The following is a 20536-nucleotide window of genomic DNA, read 5'->3' as shown; positions in this document are numbered from 1 at the left end:
TTTTAACTTGATTTGTGTAGCTAGGCTTCCTGAGGCAAAATTCTTCTTAAAAAGAAAAAAACAGATAGTAGACATACCAGATTAGATCTTAATAGTGATGCAGTGCAAACATTTTTGGCTGGGGGTTTAAGTGTTATACAGTATAATAGTAAAACAATGAAATGAATGCTTGCTTATAAATATAGATTTTTAAATTGAAGATATATTTGGCATATTTTTAAATTAATATCAATTTTGTCAAATTAAATATCGAAATATTTGACAGATATTTCATTAGACCACTTGAGGACAACACACAAAGGAAAAGGTGAATCATGCAGAATAATTTTAGGGGGGCACACATGCATTCTTTGTTATGCATTTCGTCCCTGTCTTCTATTCCATTATCTACCATGTCCCTTACCCTTTTTGCTTCTTTCATTTTACTCCTTTCCTTCTTCACCTTTTGTTTTCTTCCTTTTCTCCTGGCTTTTTTCTTTTATTATTATTTTTTTTCTTTCCCTTAGTCTGTATTTTTTCTGTTTCTTTTATAATTTTTTACTTATTTTCCTCTTTTTTTCCATTTATCTTTCTGTCTGTTTTTTTTGTCCATGGTTTCTCTCTTTTTCTTTTTTTCTAGTCTTTTTATTTTCTCCCCAAAAAAGTATTATCTTTAGGAGCTCTATATTTACCGAATTGTGTAATAACTTTTCAAACTATTCCATCAGTACACCTAGAAGCCCAAAATAATTAAATATCGATATTTATGATTGACTGAAAAAGCCTTCTTTTTTTGGGTAAAAGCTTAAGCCCAAAGGCTTTAAAAAATTGTTTTTCGGCAAGCCATGACACATCTAAAAAAAAACAGGATTTATTGTCACAAAACATAGATAAAATCATTTAAAATTAGATCAACCTTAAACATTTACAGCAGTAAACAATAGCACAGGATGTTTAAACAATGATAATTCAAAGCTATAACTCTAACAAGAATCATTTTAATCCAGAGTAAGTAGTTGTTGATAAAATAATGCACAATCTAACATATAAAGGACTGAAAAAATTGCAAAATAACCTGTAAAACCAATTTGGGATTTCTAGAAGGTATCCCTAAAGCCTGAAATTTTCCTGGAAATTCAACATGAAAAGCCTAAATGGTTAATTCTTCATCATCAATAGCACAAAATTAAGCTTTTTTCCAAAAATTACCCGTGAGCTTTTTTGTCTTCAATGGGATAATAAATACATATTAGTATGAAAGAACAAACTTCCCATTCAACAGTTATTATACTCACTACTTGTGCATCACCAAATGACGCAGACCTCTCCAACAGGTGTTAACATTATTGTTATGCTCCAGTTGGGTGTTGTTACTGCTGCTGCTGAAGTGATGAAGGTGGACACTTTTCATAACTTTGAGGGCAGCTTTCTGCTTTCCTTCTTTTTTTCTCCTACTTTCAGTGCCAGTGTGGTATCTTATTTTCATCCCTCTTTTCTTTTTTTTTCTCTTCACATTTCGCCTTCTTCATTTTGTTTGTTGTTATATGCTTTGGTGCTATCCTCCTGGATTCTGGAAGTGTGCGGTTTTGTACCAATGTCTTGGAGACTGAAGGATGTCTTGAGACCCACCTAATGCAATAAGCCTTCTGATAGCATTTTAGTTAAAGGATCCATTCACCCATTTCCTCCGTCTTATTCTGTCAGGGTTGCGGTGGATCCGGTGTATATCTCAGGAAGTCTAAGGGCAAAAGGCAGTAATAAAGGACTTTAATGAAAAATATTACTAATGTGCACAAATAAGTACAAATGTATCAACCATAGTTGTATGAGATTTGTATGGGTCTCTCAGGAAGTTGGGTCCCAGCCAACTGTTTAGTTTTGCCTAATGGTAACCCTGGCATTAAATGGAACTGCCTCAGCATAACTCTCCGCTATATCAAAAGAAAAAAAATGTTTTACAATGGGAGATTGAGGCTAGCCTGCTGAGACAACAAACATCAAAATGTTTGAGTGGCATGACTAAAAGCCTCTGATTTTAACATAGAGTAGAAGCATTTTTATGACCACAAGAATAACATGTTCATGGTCTTGCAACCTTTATATTTGTTTTGCTAGTTAAGTGTTCTTCAATGTTCTAACTGGAGCAGCAATCAAAGCTACTGTATCCTTAAGAAGTATTTTCGACTTGAATCTAAAACATTGTGGCTCTTTTTTATCATGTAAGTAAGGCCAAATATATCCTATACTCATGTCTGGTTATATAGTTACAGATCAGCAATCAGTAGGCTGGGATTGTAAAGTGTTCACAGATAATGTTTGTTGTTTAAGGCAGCGTTAACTGTTGAAATTGGTGTTATCAGGAAATTTGCTTGCAAAGATGCTTAGACAGATATTCCGACTTGTATAATTAAACAGTGTCTCTGCACTGCAAATCTCTAGAGAAATTACCAATGAAGGAAAAGTCATACGTTTAACTGAAGATAGAGTTTTAGATATGCAACTTCCTGGCTCTCACTATTTCTTTTTTACAAATGTTGTAGTAGGAAACTGGCTCTACCATCAGTATTGATTTGACATTGAAATAAATCCAATATATTACCAACAAACTCCCTTTTCCTCCATGTTTAAGCTCTACATGTTCAGTAGACATTTTTAACCTGTCATGTCCCTCTACAACCTTCTTTGGGAACTATGAATAAAAACACATAGAAAGAACAAAATAAACTGTTTATTCAGTTATTCATGGAGGTAGAAAAAAAAATACATAAAAGCTCCCAGTTTCCCAAATAGCTGCCCCATCCTGTGCTCTGAAGTCATCCTGAAACTCTGAACAAATAGATGTTTGTCCTTGAGGAAGGCTGTTGAAGAGAAATGCCGGTTTCCATGCCGGCTCTGTAAATGCTGTAGCAAAAAACATATTTGTCACTGAAACTCAGCAGCTATATAAATATGCATATTATTCTAATAATAATCTGGCTAGATTATATGAGATCTAGAAATATTTTACGTATAAAACCTAACACCTCTGGCAGAACCAGGCTCAACATGACGGTTTTCTGCCAGGCCGGTTGAGATGAGACAGGGAACGCAGTAAGAGTCTGGGAGGAATGACACTCTAATGAAGCTTTAGCTACGATGGTGAAGAAGGCGCTGGAGGTGTGTTGAATCGGGGTCATCTGAATTGAAGTCAGACACAGCACAACCACTTTGTATGCTTTGGCTGGGTAGCAGACTACTACTACTACTACTCTTACAATGGTCACAGAAATGACACGAATGTGACTAAATTAATGCTTATTTCCTTAATTTATGTTCTAAATTCTTTTAATTCGTGGTTAAAAAGTAGTGTCTGGCTTTCATTTGTTCATTTTCATGGAATTGTATTTATTACTACTTTTATCAGATTCAAGTTATTTATGTGATCATTGTGGGAGTTTCTTTCATTAAAGGAGGTGTACCATAACATTTTTCTTTTTGTGTAAATTTATAGTGCCTGATTATTTGTGCTGATGAATTTTCAACAGAATAACGTGAGGCAGGCTGGGATTAGCTGGACATAAATTTGTATATACAACAGGGTAAATTTCATATGAAGTAGTTATTTATTTGTTTAATTAGTCACAACTTCTTTCACCATTTAAAAGAAAGGACGATGCGTAAATAGGTTAAAGTTATTTTCAATGCCCTCCTGCAGGAAGGCAAAAGAATGTTGTGCAATGAAATGCTGCTGTAACTTTTTATTTAATCAAATAACTTTCCCACTGTCATATGTCGTTCTGTGAACAGCTGGCTATGTGTTAGGAAAACAAATTAATCAATCTTAAATCATGGTCAAACTGTTAATTCTGGAAGTATATGGAATAAATTCACAACAACTCCTACTGATAATATAAGTATTTGTTAACAAAAAATATTCATTTCAAGTCAAACATTAGCTCAAGTAATACTAGTCAGACTAAAGTAAACTTATTTTTATACAAATAGGAATAAAATAAAATAATTGAAAACCATAATCAATAAAATGATGACGTGATCGGACAGGTAAGGACAGCTGAGGCATCTCTGTTGTTCAGGAAAACTTAGCCAAGGCTGTGCTGGATGGGTCTGTGTTCAAGTGACATAGCGAGGGACCTTGTTTCTTTTGAATGCTACATGGTTCCAGTCTGCTACCCACAGAAAAGCTGCAGAAAGTCTTTTTGCAGAATATGTTTCTGAAATAGCCAGTAGGCCCATTTAACTTGAGCAAGAGTCAAGGAATTAATATTTTTGGCTTGCCATTTAGATTATTTCCCCAGTGGAATCTACTGGGAGAAAGAATCCGGGCAAAAGAGGATAGGATCTGTCAGTAGAAGCATTTTGTCCCTAGCATGGTCAGAGTTGTATGACGTGTCCCTGGGATGAGTTTCTTGGAGTGTTTTGAAAAGGACTAACATTGCATAAACCAGATTGATGTAGTTCAATTTTAATTATATAGGGAACCAATCTGGGAAGCCTCATGTATAGTGTGTTTGCAAAAGGGAGGAACATTCAGTAAATTCTTTCAGCTGATTGGGTATCTGCCTACTATGTCAACTTTTTAGCCAGTCCCAGCAGCACTAGTAGCTTTCTTGATTTCACAACTGGCAAAGTTAACTGATAAAACAAATTGTTACCAAATTTGGTCAGGAGGAATGCGCAATAATCTTCTCATCCATAAAGGCAAAAAAACGCATCCTTTTGCTTATTTTTCAAAAGGACACAGAGGGTGTTTTAGCTAAAACTGGCACAGCCATGTTTGTTTTGCTTCTTCCTTCTGCCTGTGGTTGACACGTTGACATCATACAGGTCACTGCATTTCTTTGGTCCGAAACATTTGTGTATCAAGGCTAACATATGTGTTGGCTTATGGCAAGATGTACATTATTTTAGGAAGTTTGTGATTTCACAAATTTTGTAACAATTCATCTTGCTTGCATGGTAAGGAGAGAGGTGGTGCAGGTGTAAAACAGCATCTTCCTTCAGCACTGTTTAAAGAAACCAATATTGGTAATTAGTCTCCAGTGTCCTAAAATAATATCATTGAGTTTAAAATTCTTCCTATTAATCTGTTGTTGTTTTTTTTCCAACTGGGCACATGTGCAAACATTGGAATTTTTCATCTTGTAAGACCAGCAGTGTCTATAATGATGTGGGCTGAAGACGGCTGAGATGCTCCAAGCTTATCGTCTTGAACCAAAATTCTACAGCTTAAATCTTTTGTAATTACCAATACCAAATGTTTTCAAAATTTGTGCATGTTTATCAGTCAAAAAACTACCATATTAGTTTAATATAGTTATAAGGTATAAATTCATATTTATATTTAGAGAGTTCTGTTTTTATAAAACTATAATGGAAGATGCATTCAGAGCTGCACACCATTTGTGGCAGAGGTACTGTAAAGAACTAGCAAGAGACAGTGTGTGGGTTTTTGTGACATTTGATCTTTAAAAGCTGTTTTAAAACAAAACTGCTTTTGTATTTGAGTGCACATCCTATTACAGTGATTGTAACCTAAAAAAACAGGAGAAAAAAAACAGCCATAGCCTAAATGCGAACTAGAAACCCTCCTACTATCATCCTCTTTTCCCTCCCTTTGAGTGTATATGCAAGTGCTTCATGTGTGGGAGCTTGATGGGTAGGTGTAGCAGCAGTTAGCATGCATTCACAATACGTAGCAAAAGCAACATGAAAAGCTCTGGAGTAAGAGAGTTGGTCTAGTGTGCATTAATCTATTTCTGAGAGCTGAGTTCTTCAGAGGATAAGGACATAGAAAGGGCATTTCAGTGAAGAGTAGCATCCATAAAACTTTGTTTCTTACATCGCTACTGTAGGTCAGCCATAACATCAAGCTATCATGCACCATGCACCAGCATGCTGAAGAAAAGAAATTTGAAATGTTAGATTTGATTTCAAATGTTGCTATTACTTTGTTTTAGGGCAACACTCAGTGAGTCACAGACGATAAAGGCAATGAAGAAGCCCATTTCGTTTGATCAATGCCTGCAGAACAAACTCTGAAGGATGCTCTCAGTGTCGGGGTCCTTTCTTTAGGCTTGCCATGTTTGCACTTAGGAAAGAGGTTGGTAAATATGGCTTGTTTGGACAAATATACTGCAAAGCAGTGGCTGCTACTGATAAAACAGACTGTTGAGATTCTAATCAAGATTGCTGTTTTGGTAATTAGATTTGACGGAGGGGAAACAGTGTTTCTCTTAAGTTGTTATTATTACCCAGGGATAAAGAAGTAGAAAGCAGCTTCATTCTTTCCCCCTAAAAGCTCAGTAGCTGTTATTTCCGTGTGTTTGTCCCCACTTTTCCAGCAGGTAGAAAATACATGGGTCCTTAGAACAGTTCTGCATTTAAAGAGGATTCAAGAAATCATTTAAGCAATGCTTTACGTATTCTTTTCTCATTGCTTTAATGCAGCGTTACTCTAAGTAAAGTCAAGGAAAATACAGTTACTTGAAAAAAGTTAAAATATGTCTTGAATATTTTTAAAAACATTTGTAGACAACCTCTTATTCACAATATCAGTTATTGGCCACTATAGTAAATCGTTGAGAAGAATGGAATATTTGTGTGAACAAGCTTAATTATATGACTATCGGTTTAAAGTCAGCTGGAGTCAGTTGTAAGCAAAACGTCCGTGTTTTGTAACTAACACAATGTGCATTTGCTACTCCAAGCTAACTGCTAAAGTTATCAGTCATCTCACCCGTCTAAGATTGTAAATACATTTAAAAACGGGCAAGTGTACTGGACTGCTTGGTTTTTCACAGACCAGTGAAATTTGCTATGAAGGCTTCTAGAGAGCTGTTGACCTTGTTCAGCTTCAGGCATGTTAATCTTTGGAATATGTGACTCTCCAGATAAAGAGTCCAGTTTGAACCATGTTCTTGAATATTTACAGGCCAGTGCAATAGAACTATGTGAGCTGCTAAGAAACATTGGCTTCACTTAACATATTAAACAGCATATTTAAAATATTAAACAGCTCTATGCCCTAACCACTAGATTAGGGCATAGAGCTTGGAATCCTGAGGTTCTGAGTTTGAGCCCCACTCCAAAAGACTGCCACTCTGGGTCTCAGAGCAAGACCCTTGATCCCACATTGCTCCCCTGGCGCCCCACGCTGGCAGTCCACTGCTCCCCAAGGGGATGGGTTAAATGCAGAGGTAAATTTCTCCAATGTGAGATCAGTAAAGTTCAATTATTTCAAACAGCAACATATTTTAGACTTGGTTATCCCTAACAGTCCTTTCAGTAACTGATGCTGCCCTATATGACCACTTATTATTTACAAAAGCATGATTTCCAATGACTCAGCCAAGAGACAATCTTTGAGGATGATGATACTGAAACACTTAACTAGATTCACTTCTCCTTCACTACTTTGCCCTATGACTCAGTTAATGAATTGGTAGATAACATTTATTACAAAATCTCAGACATCATTGATTGAATTGCTCCAATTAAAGTAAAGGTTGTATCTGGGAAAAGTGTCAATGGTGAATGCTGTGCTTAAAAAATAGATAAAAAAAGGGTATGTAGAAAATCTAAATGGAAATGTAAAAAGTCTGAACTCCAAGTGTACTATAACATCTATAAAGAGAGAATTTACAGATATAACTCATAAGGGAAAAATGCAAGAGAATCTTTTTCTTTTAGATCATTAGCAAAGATTAACAATGCAAATTTTTATTAGCCATGGTAGACTAATAAACCCTACTGTGACTGTAGCATCTGAATTCCACTCTATCAAGGCCTGCAACAAGAAAACCCATATGATTAGGCCAGCCTGTACATCCATATTATGTCCAAGACCAAAGTTGTTTCTTACTAGAGCTGATCTTCACAAAATTTCTCAATTTCACCAACTATACCACAAAAAAGACAGAAAATATTGTGCATCAACTAAGCTCTTACCTCTTGTGTCTCAATGTTTTACCCACATTCTTCCTTAAGAAAGCTCTACCTGTCATAGATATATGATTTAACTCAAATAAAAAAGGCCACCCTTTTGTCAGCTTTTCCTCCTCTAAAAAACCAATTATCAAACCACTGTTGAAAAACTGCAACTCTGAGAAGCTGCTACTGCTGAACTGCAGGCCCATCTAAAACATTTCCATCATTAATAAAATTGAAAAAGCTGTGCTTCAACAGCTAAACACCCTCTTTGTGTTACCAGATGACTTTTCATCAGAGACCATAAAAATCACATTGTACATCCCCCAAAGGTAAGTCTATGGACCTCTATATATTTAATATCTACTGTTCAAGCTCTCCCTAACTCAGATGTTAAAGGTATAGTGGGGGATTTTGACAATTTTTTTGAACAGACCAGACCTCTCCACTTTTAAAAATAAATGCACAACCCTGTACCCGCTCCAGAGAAGGAATGCCTATTAAACGTATGTGAGAGCATGCATGAGCCCATTTCTCCTTGTGCATGTTTAAAAGTTGCTGTTTGCATTGCTCGTACAAGCTTACTTTCCAAAAGAAGATATGCAATTTTTCCACTATATCAGACTCGACAAGTACAGTAAGTGAAGATGGGGATGAGCATGTAGGACTGCCTTACGTAAACAATTCACCAGAATGATTGGCAAATATTTTGATGATCCACTTGGACAAGGAAAGAACTCAACACCTGGATGTACCAACATTGTCTTCAGCTGAATGAAAATGAAGATGGAATAATAGATTTTGGAACAAAAGAAAAGCATTCAAAAGTTAGTACTGAGCTCCAGATAATACAGTCAGAAACCACCAATGATGCTCATACTGTAATCTTTATCTAATGATTACACAGACCTGAACCTTTAAAGGCATATAAAGATGGTAAAAAAAAAAAAAAGTCAGGCTTTTATCACCTCTAAATCTCTAGAATGAAAGGGCTTATGTCTCAGCAGAACCTTAAAAATAATTCATGCATTCATCTTTAGCATAACTGATTACTGCAGCAATGTATGCCTAAAAAGTTAGTCAGGCAGCTGCAGCTGTATCCAGAATGCTGCTTCTCACATTCTCACCGAAATTTCTCAGTAGTTGTTTTTTAGTGTTGTTTTTGCACACATCAAAATCCATATACTGTAAGGAACCTAGCATTCTGTAGATACAGCTAACCAGACCAATTTTATTCCTGTCCGGGCCATTATTCACATTTTGCATTTTATTGATTACTTTATATCAGGTTTTTGTCCAAATACACAGCCACTCTTCCATCATTCTGGCCCACTCTATAATTAAAGTCCTATCCTTCCAGCTCAAAGTCCATCCCTTCTTATGATTACTTCATGTCTCTGATAAGGTAATGATGTTAAACAGCTGCGTTCACTGGCCTAGATAGTATTTGATGTTGTTGAATTTGCATACAAACTTTGCCTGATGAAATGTATAATCTCTGGTCACATGCTATAATGGCTTGTCCCTATCATTTACTTTTTTATATCCATGAAATATGACTGGGCAATGAATCTGATTTGCAATATAATTGTAATTTAACAAAATGTAATTTTCAAATCACACTCAATTTTGGTCAAGCTACATTTAACAAGAGAAATACATGTAATTTTTCAACGCAGTGCCTTAGTTGGCGGTTATGCACTCAAAGTGGTTTTGCCACCACAGAGAAAGGTAGAGAGAGTTGCAGCTAGCATGCAGATCCGTGCATGTGAGTAGAGGTTAGCGCTTTTTCACACAAAGGTTACAGTACAGTCTTGCAAGTATGGACTCTGGACAAGCAGATTTTTAAGGTCATGAAAAAACTGAAACCCTTAAATAAAACATCTACAAGCTTGTGGTTAGTGCAAAGGAAAATTGAAATAAAATAGCAATTGCAATATTGGTTTGAAATAATCACACTTTGGGATTTCGGCAAAATTGTTTAGCTCAACAGTGCAACAGGAATACAAGAAATGCTGCAAGCCAGAAATCAGAAATTCTTTCATTTCCAATTAATTAGATTATTGTAAGTTGGGTTGTTTCTAACGCTGATATGTATGAGTTTGCATCCATAACCTCTTATCAGCTGAACACCAAGATTTTGAGGGCAATCTGTTTAAGGATAAAAAAAGATTTGATCTATATTACTCAACAAAACCAGCTTGCCCAAACCTGCTTCCTGGTGTGTTAAAGTGAAATACAGTATGGATATAAAAGGTCAACATATTGATATTTCATATATGATATAGTTGTCCTAAAAAAAAATGTAGGATCATTATTACATTTTTACTATATAGACAGATATTGTGAAGAAAAAAAAAAATCAGATTATTCCACATCATAGTTTGTTATGATACTCAGCATTTGCTTGGCATTTTAACACCAGTCAGGTTGTTTAATTTTATATTCTTTAAGTGCATTCTACTTATTTAGCATACCAAAAACATGAGTCACACATTGCTTTTTTTTTGTGTATTTAAAATTGAATTAAATAAAAAAACTGCATATTTATGCTCCAGTTTTGGACTGAAAGTAATTCTTTTGCTTTGATTGTTTGTATATGATTGCTATATTTTCTGGGTGATGAAAACAGTAACTAATGTAATCAACACCAGCCTACACATGCATATTTAAAACACTTTATAATGATTCCTCTAGATCCAGCTGGCCTGTGCTTAATTGACTTATAATATCTAACAAAAAGTGTTTGTTTCTCTGGAGGTAAAAATTTTTTTTTAATAAATTAATAGATAAAAAAAGATAATTTGCCCATCGGAGTTACTACAGTTATCTAAATATTTAAGGTTTTTGGGAGAACCATATTTTTATTGTTGCTTTTAGGCATGTCTCTGCTGTGCTAGACAAACAAAAAAAGGCATGTAGAACAGCTTGTGTCAAGGTAAAGCCTTGCAAAAAAAAAAGATGATTTGTCTCTTTTCACACCTCTGTCACTTATCATGTTGGATCAGAGGGGTGGAGCAGAAATGCGCTTGAATGCACAACACTCTGCTTCCTGCATGCAAAACTAAACTAATACAAACAAATTCATTTAGACTGGCTCAGAGAGGCAGCTTTCTCTGTATCATGCTTGGGTTGTTGTGATGCAGAGGTGAGGGGGCTGTCAGCTCACACATGACAAATTGCAGAATATTTTATTAAGATAAAATACCAAAAGGAAACACTAGCTGACAGAAAACTGGAGGGCTGGCTTCTACACCTGCGTTGGTGCATCTTCACAGCATCCCAGGTGTGAAGTTTTATTTTTGTGTCTGACTAAGGTAGCAGGCACTACTGTGTTTCTTGACTCACTATTACTTGATGAAAAAGCTGGGCAACTCCCAAAAAGGTGATCTGCCACCTCATTCTTTGTGCATTACAGTATCTAATACCTTCAGTAATTTATACTATCAGGAAATTTGTGCACAGCCTTAAAAAAAAAAAGAATGGTTTAGTTTGTATCCAGCATTCTTTGTCAATAATTTTCATTACATCCATCTGGTCGCCGGCGCTCCATTTTGTGTTTTTACATTAAACACAGCAGTACATTTGAAAATAACACCTGTTAAATGTTTCCAATTTAGACATGTTAGCACATTGCTAGACAGATTAGATTCTTCACAATTCAACCACCAAGTTCATTTTATTGACACTGCGAGCACCAAAGCACAATTAACACAGATACATAGGCATGGTAAATCAAAGGAGCTGCAACAATATACCTTTTACGGTGTCCAGAAGTCATATTATAAATCCAATCATCAGTTGTTTATACCACAGATGTAATCCAGCATATTCTTAATAAAAACATTCCATGATGAAAAAATCGCCACATAAAGTCTGTTTTTTTTCAGTAAAGTTCAATCCTTAAAGGTAAGGCTAACGTCTTCCTAATTACCATAGGTAAACATAGATGTATCTGGATATGCTTTTCCTCTCCTTGCAGCCTAAAAACAAAATTGTAGGCTGCCCTATTTTGAGATTTAACGCCCTCAAAGCGTCAAAGCGCTCCCTCTCAGCTGCTGACTTTAAGCATTACTCCCCACATAGTATTCCTCAGTAAGTCCAACTGCTATGTGTTATGGCCACACACAATGCTTGGCTCTCTGGCCAATTAAATTTCCTTTAAAATGAGGCTAAAAATTGCTAATTTGATTAATGCAGACCAGATATAGAGCCATGCATAAAGGCTTAGAGGCAGATCCAATCCTGGATCATTGCAAACTGTTAGATAATTACAGTAGATGGAAGGTTAGAAAAATGAAAAGAATATTTGCTTCACAAATATTTTGTGGCCATCAAAATGCCTCAGTGTGATTTTCAGGGTAAAATTGTTGTGTAAAAGCAATAAGCACAATTTGGAATAATTTGGCATATTTTAAAGAGGTTAGGAGACGCTGATGAAGTTAAAAGTTCCAAATCTCTAGAACTGTTATACCTAGAAGTCTTAAATATTCTGCAGTTCTTGTTGACATAATGCAGACTACATGAAAAACAATGCCATGTGCCTGTTCTCAAGCATGTCTTTGTTACTGGTATTCAAAAAAGACCTATTATTTTCGAGAAGAAAAAAGACAAGTTTGACTCATGTTTGGACTGATACAGTTTAGGCTTGTGTTTTAGCCACCTTGTTTTGATTTATAATTTCAGAAACTAGAGGATGTTAGCTTTCAAATGATGTATCACACGTAATTTGGACTTATTTGCTTTTTCGTTTTGGGTATGCAAAAAGGAGTTGACTACATAAAATAAGGTCGATGTTAAGAGGAACATTGATACAAATCTTGATTCTTACAAATTATGACCATTTTGGGTTTTTTTTGTTTCTGTGCCAAATCAACTAGCAGCCTGTTTTCCACAGATCAAATTATTTCCCATTAATGTAAGTTTTCGGATTTATTTATTTTTTTTATAAATAGACTGGTTCTGTTCTTTATGCAAATCCATACATGCACATTTTGTACACTTTGGGCCGGATCTATCAAAGGTTTGCGTGTATAAAAACGTGAGCTATTTCACTGCGCACGCTAAAAAATGTACAAACTGATCTATCAACAGCGTGCTAAAAGGATTTGGTCTTTAAAACGTGCTAAATAGCGCCTCTTATCCATTTAGTACTTTTTCTCCAATGAATATGCAATATGGGGCGTTTACACGCAAAAGTGCGTCTTGTGGGAGGAGAACATGTAAATATATTAATTTAGCACTCGCAAAGTGATTTATCTAACCTGAAAGCAATTTTGCTAACGGTATCTGACTCTATATTTAACATGTTTCAAAAGAAGGTGCAAATGGTCTGAATGCGTAATTGCGCACACATGGCAGAGGTTATTGTCGCAAGAAGGAGACATGGAAATGAAGCAAGGAGACGCAGAGAACGCATTTTTTCACTCCGTGTGAATATTTTTGGAATGAACGAGGAAACGATCATCAAAACATATCGTTTATCCAGCATTGCCATTTTGGAGCTGTTGGGGGAACTCCGAATGGATTTGGAGCCAGCCACAAGGAGGACCCACGCAATACCAGATATCACGAAACTCCTTGCAACATTGCACTTTTTTGCATCTGGGTCATTCCAGCGTACGGTTGCAGCGAGAGCTGGGATCTCCCAATCTCGTTTTTCAGAAGTGCTGTCCGACGTTCTAAATGCCATGTAGCCCTGACGCCCTACCGGAGAACCCCGACACCCTGCGCCTGTGGAGCAACATGCCAATGCAGTCATCTTATCCACAGTCACTTCTTGTGAGCCATTTGGTATGTGCATTTTTCTACAGGCCGATACAAAACACCTGTTTTTTTTTTGTTTGTTTGTTTGTTTTTTTCTTACTGCGGTGAAGTAGAAATTCAGCCACATACCACCTTAGGGAATAAAGGTTGCCAAAGTTTTTTTATATATATATATATATATATATATATATATATATATATATATATATATATATATATATATATATATATATATATATATATATATATATATTTCTTTTTTTGGAGGGGGTGGTGTCACTGTAAGATTAAAATTTCTTAATGCACTAGTTTGCACAAACTACAAACTACTTTGCCGCAAACCACAAAACGCGCAAAACCATCATTTAAATAGGGCGTCTCCAACAGTTTTGCACCTGACACCAGTTACGCAATCGCTCTTGTTAAATCACCCTCAAACCATGGTTCAGCCCCTCGCGCAAAATTCCACTTTGCGAGCGCAAATTACTGCACGCAAAATTGGATCTTGATAAATCCGGCCCATAGACAGTTAATCGCTCATTTTCTTGGGCCTGCTCCTCACTCAGGTGGAACAGCGATTTGGAAAGACCTGATGCCTTTCCCTCTCCTCTCATATGTGGTGCTGTTGCCTCTTGGATTTCAGTGTATTTAAAGCCAGATGTGGGAAAAATTTTCTTTACTAGATTGTTGTTCCTCAATTAAGGTATCAATATTTTATCAGTTTTTCACAGTGAAAATATGAAAATCCAGCAAATTATGATTTTTAAGGTATTTTACTTATCTTTCATAACGTTGTGAACAGATAAGGTACAAGTATCATATGAGGCTGTACATGTGGCCTAATTTTGAGCTATAAATGCAGGTGTTCTTTAAAAGATCTATTTTCCCACTTTTCTTTTCTTTTATTGAAACTAAACCTGGATATAAAAATGTTACTTTGAAGTTTGCATGATGTGTTTCATGCTGTTTTACTGAGTGATTGAGTGGTTGGTTTGCAATTTTGACAGACTGACAGAATGAGAGCAGTTGCTATTACTCCCTTTATTAATGATCTAATGAACTATTTACAAAGTGAATATGGTAAGAAAAATGAGACCGAATCAAAGCCAATATATCTATTTTTTAGTTCTACCTCAAATGTTTTTTTCTTGTTTTGATGTATTTAACTTAAAACACAGAGCATGAGTTAATTGCAAGTTTGCAGTTTATTGCACATGAATTACATTCTTTATAGCCTGTATGTTCCGACAATTATCAAATATTCATTTATTTTTTGTATGTGTAATTTCTTCCTTTAAGTCCACATTATGAAGAAAGATGAAAGTTTGTAATTAGACTACTTGGCAGAATTTAAACAATATTTCATTCAAAACAAAACTTACATAATTGACATTCAGTTTATATCAATATTTCATTACATTTCTTTGTTGCACCTCTTTTTTCTAGCAGAAACTATTTGTTTGGGGATAATCTAGCCCCAAGCTAAATAAAGCATCTAGTGATCTAGGGTTAATTATGCTACTGAACAAAAATATAAGCAATGCATATAAATCAGAAAATTTACTCTTTATTGACAAAGGACAAATATATTTTTCTGCTTTTAAATTTTATTTGAGGGCATGAAATGATATATGTAAAGTCTGGGATTGAATCATAGATATAATTCCGGACTAAACTAATTTGATTCCTACATTATTAGAACTGCTGCCGTAGCCCCAAATATAATCTGTGCTACCAGATTAAGTCTGACCTCTTATTTCTCTCTACAGACTGCCCTGAAGTGAAGGGGGTGAGGCGTATCCACCACTGGCGAGGTTTTGAGTGAGTTCTTCTGATTCTAAAGTATATAAATTTATAAGAAAACCTGCTTTTAGACTATGAACACTAGCACATTTTTTTGTTTTTTTTTGCAAAGCAGTACAGAAGGACTTTACTCCCAATGTGCTGAAAGCATGTTATCACACTGACATAATCGATTGCTCAGAGTTTGCATATTCTATTCATCATGCAAGCACAATCTGAAAAAAAGCAATGCCTACACTTTCCACTATTTGTAGTGCCCTTTCTTCCATGTTTTAACTCTAATGGAGCTGCAGAGCAATTCTGAAGCACAACATTTCATTTTTCTCCTCGTCGCTGTCACATGCAGCTTTAAACTTGCACACATCGGAGAGAAAGAGAAGGTTTATGCATGGAGACTCTTTTAGCTATCCTCTCACAGAGGCTGGCTTGGCTTGGTGCCATGGCTGGTTGCCGTATAGGCTGCTGAATGGGAGTCAGCGCCATTATCAGAGCCACTGCTTTGCCACCCTGCAGCAATCCCAGCATCCTCTGTTCCTGCAAATTTAATTCCCTATCTCACTATGGAAAACAGACCCTCTGATCATGAGCAGAAAAGACCCTGGGCTGCATGAACATGAACCAAGCATGCACTCAACAGATGTCTTAATACACTCATGTTTATAGCACCTTGAGAATGAATCATGAGAATATGTTGTTATGGGTCATGGATAACTACGGGAATTCATTGCATTTTTTCCCTGAATAGAAAGGGAATATTTAATCTCTGTTTAAGTTAATTGAAGTAATTATTTATTAGGTTGCTATAGAACATGCAAACATCTTTAATGTGCTAAAAAAAACAATAGCAGGTTGTCAGCAGGTTGCTTTGTTTGCACTTTAATAATAGCTGCTCCACCACACTAATGAACTCTCAGATGACAGAAACTCAGCTTGAACCGCAATTTCATTTGTGTTACTTTTGGTAAAATTCCTGCATAAGCAATTTAAGGCAGCACATTTCAAGGCAGTAAGACACAGACACCGCGTCCCCTTAGATGGGGTATACCGAAACTCTAGCTCACCTGTCCTGGAGTGCTACTCCAGGACGGGTAAGAAAATACAACTATTCTGATTTTGATCACTTCTCAGAAAAAGGAAAAAAAGTGGTTATTCCTGATGACAAGTTTACATAATTATCTTTTTATAAGGACATAGTCTTCTTAGTCTGAAATTTCAATGTTCATTTTCTTTCAATGTTGACCTTTTACATTGAATATTTGTAAGACTTTCAAAAACGCCACCCGATAGCAACAGTCTGGTAAATATCTGAAAGAGCAACAGTGTGGTAATTTTTATTTTAAGATTTCTAAAAAAACAAAACAAAAATATCTTACTTTAACTTACAGAAGGGCTTCTTTAACTGTTTTTAAATAAGCTGACAGAATTGACAAAGACTCCTGGATAGGTGACAAAACATATAAAAAGAAATAAAAAAAAGCGAAAGTCCTTTTGTCCTCCAATTTAAGAGTGCTTTTTGGTTGCCATGAGTCTGCTGACTGGGATTTTACACAGTTAAAAAAATTACAAATCTTATTCCTGTAAAATAAAGTTAAATAATAAGAAGAAAATTAACAAGTCATAGTTCAAGGCTCTGCAAAACCTTAAACAGTGTATAAGCATATGAAGGAGTGTGGTATTCTCGGCTTTTTGGTCCTAGTTTATGTGTAATTAGAGGTTTAGCAGTTATTTTACAATGTACTAGTCTTAAGTGATTTTTCCTCCTTCCTGTGTCAATGGTTTAGCTCTTTGCCGTTTCTTAGTCCTCTCTTCTTTTGTTGATATATTGTTCCCCGTGTTTGTTCCTGTCATATCAGGCACCCTCATCTGCTCTGTTTCATCCTAGCAGTCAAGCATCGGTGCATTCACTCACCTGTTTTTCATCCTCCAGTCACTCTCCACACTATCTATACTCATCAGGACAGCTCTTTTTATCCTGTTTCCTCTGTGCATTTGGATTTTGGTTATTTAGATTCACCTGAACAAAGCATTGCCTGCCTCGTGCTTGCATTTGGGTCTTCAGAAATTACAGCTTAGAATAGTTTTGGACAAATTATACATATGCATAATCTCAGAGAAGACACTTAAGTCTACAATAAAAAAAAGTAGTTTTATGTTTGAAGCAATTAATTGTGAACTTGGTCAATGGCCTTGACTCACACAATGTTTCATGCTTCAATGCTTCAATTCCAAACAAATGCCCCAAAACATTACAAGTAAAACAGTTATTACACAAAACAGTTTTTATCAAATGCATACTTTGACCTATTCTTAAAATAGAAAATGAAACAACCCAATGCCCAAAGACACATCTATAAAAAGTATTTTCTAGGTTGCCTTTGCATGTCTAATGTCAAGACCCCTGAAAGTTCAGCATAAAAGGCCAAACACAGCATTTTCTACCACAACTTCTACCACACATCTAATTTCGACCTTCACAGTGCCACTAAATGTAGTGCAGACGTGTTTTTTTTTATGCCAGATTCATACCATTATAATAAATAATATCACACTGTCCAGAACCACATAAAGTGCCTAATCAGTCCTGAGCTAGCTTGGGTCCTTCGCTACCACTTTTCATGTGGTGGATGCTTTAATACTGCTTTATTTGTATTCTTAAAAAGTCATCCATGTTTCCATCTGTTTTGGCAAAAAGCAAATATTGATATGCAAAGCTGAGGTGATAACCACTGAGGTCCAAAACGTATCAAACAGAATCGGTACGAGGGTCTTGGTTTGAAGGAGGTCGATTAGAAGATGGATGGGTTGTAATATTAAACACTTCTTTCATATATTCAGGAGAATCAGCTAATGAAAAACCTTGGCTCAGTGGGAAAGGGGTGGAGTTTTGTGTGGTTTAGTTTGGGTTCATGGGTGACAGCGGTTTAATGAAGATATCTATCTAGTTTAGGATTTGGGAGGGAGGTAGACCCGAGATGTCCATATTTGTGGAGTTAAGCGGGAACCCTTTCTCTGTGTACGTGTGTTTGGGGATGAGTTTAATGGGGGGTCGATATGGGTTGGGGTTTTGGTGAAGGATGATATCGTGGGTTTCCCCTTCTCCTGCAGAAGTTGGCAGGGAGGGCTTTTGTGTTAAAATACTTCTCTGAGCCAATTTCTTATTACCTATGTCAGAGGTGGAACTGAGTGAGGCAGCCGCATCATGGTTGTTGTTCCTCTATGTTCTTTCTTTAGGATAAAGGCAGATGGTTGATGGTTCACAGAACAAGCCCATTAAACTGATAAAACAAAAAACATCTTCCTTGAAGGTTGTCCTTTATGCCCAAAAACATTTATAATGATAAAGCACATTATTGATAAGCTCAGGTGAAGCGGCAAGAACGTTTTACTAGTATTACAAGTATTATCTCCACAAAAAAAAAAAAAAAAAAAGGGCAAAAGTCCATTTCGAAGCATTTTAATATACTAAAGATCTCCTTCTTTATACAGAAGATGAATAAAATCTTCCTTCAGTACATCTATTTTTTTCTCGTTTATCGATGGCTCCAAAGTGTATGACAAGATTTTGAAGGGTTGTGTTCTTTTCTGATTGCCAGAATATTCTCTGTGATATAAAATACCATATTAGATTTAGAAATAACAAATAACTGTTTTGTTTTCTTGCAAAGGTATGTATTTCCATTCACAACTGCCTAAAAGAAGCCCCCTTTCTCCAGCAGCATAGGAAACAACACATTTTACTTCACACCTTTTACTGTTGATCTCAGAAGATGGGACATGTTTCTACTTTTTATTCAAACAGGCAAACCTGATTTGACATGAGATTCCGTAACTTTTCCATTCTTAGGGGCAATGGGGGCAGTTTTTTTGTAATTCTGGCCATTGTGATTTATTCAATTGCCTTTCAGGGACTTTTTCCATATCATCATAAATGGCATGATATGCGTAATTCTCTAATGTTACTGTATTTAGGAGCCCTAAATAACCAAGCTCGATCTTGTATCAGAGATCTGATTGTTCCTTATGTTCTTAACAGAGCACTTCACGGTTATGAGCACTAACGGTTATGATGTTAATAAACTGTGTGATGTAGGCAATGGAAAAAGTTTCTAGATTAATTATTTACACAAGTCTAGCTTTCAGACACACCATTACACCAAGCTTTCGAAATAAGGCCCTAACATAACATAGAAAATAAAAGCCTGATTTGAATTAGCAGATCATTGTGGTAAAGGTCACAAAATTACTGGTGGGCAGGCGAACAGACCGGATGTTGGGACAGACAGACTTAAATAATCCCAAAGGGACATTCCATTCTTCAGCTTCTCGCTGGACACACCTCAGTCAAAGAGAAGAAAAGTTAGATAGTAAAAGATAACATAAAAAGCAACCACTTTCAAACTCTGCTCTCTATACCCCATCTAATTTTTTTACATGAAAAAAAATCTTGAAGCCTTCATTCTTTTAGATTATATTTTTGTGCATTTGTAACCTTTATTTTTGATAGCAGGCATGCAGGAATTGAAATTGAAAAGAAGAAAAACATGCAGCAAAGGTCACCTGGCTGGGACTCAGTTCTATGACTGTACATGTTCATATACTTAATCCCTGCACCACCCTGTGCCACATTGAAACCTTCATTCGACACCTTAAAAACCTTCTTGGATATCATTATCAAATTAGTAGAGATTCAGACATTGTTTTGCTGTTCTTATATGTTTTTAAGAGTTTTAACTCTCTTGCTTTTTCAACTTTTATCATTAAACATTCTGATTTATAATTTTTTTTCTTTTAAATCCTTGTTGTTCATCAATAAAGAATAACCATTTTTATAATGAGATTGCTGTGTAATTTAAGTGTTAAATACATTGCATTAAGCTACTGTGGTTTACACTGTTCCCTCAAGGTAAAAGAATGCTGGTTGTGCTTATAAATTTCTCCTGCATCCCCTTCATTTCAGGTCAATTGGTTATTCTAAGTTTTCTTTGCTGTGATCTTATTAAAATACGTATTACTTTAGTAACTATAGATTTTATCAGATCTATTACATGTTACAACTACCAAA

At 35.8% G+C, this 20536-nt stretch overlaps 1 protein-coding gene across 1 annotated transcript in view; it reads left to right on the top strand.

The window, feature by feature from the left end:
- Positions 1-20536, top strand: part of lrfn1 (leucine rich repeat and fibronectin type III domain containing 1) — a 194729-nt gene that overhangs the window by 97927 nt on the left and 76266 nt on the right. Inside the window, exon 2 of the mRNA XM_038303445.1 lies at positions 15441-15492. The gene's annotated coding sequence lies outside the window, so the exon portion shown is untranslated. The remainder of the gene's footprint in view (positions 1-15440; positions 15493-20536) is intronic.

This window comes from Cyprinodon tularosa, unplaced genomic scaffold, assembly GCF_016077235.1.
Source record: "Cyprinodon tularosa strain WSP-4 unplaced genomic scaffold, ASM1607723v1 ctg51, whole genome shotgun sequence".
Lineage (NCBI taxonomy): Eukaryota > Metazoa > Chordata > Actinopteri > Cyprinodontiformes > Cyprinodontidae > Cyprinodon > Cyprinodon tularosa.
Note: the sequence above shows the minus strand (reverse complement) of the source record. Positions and strands in the feature narration are given on the sequence as shown.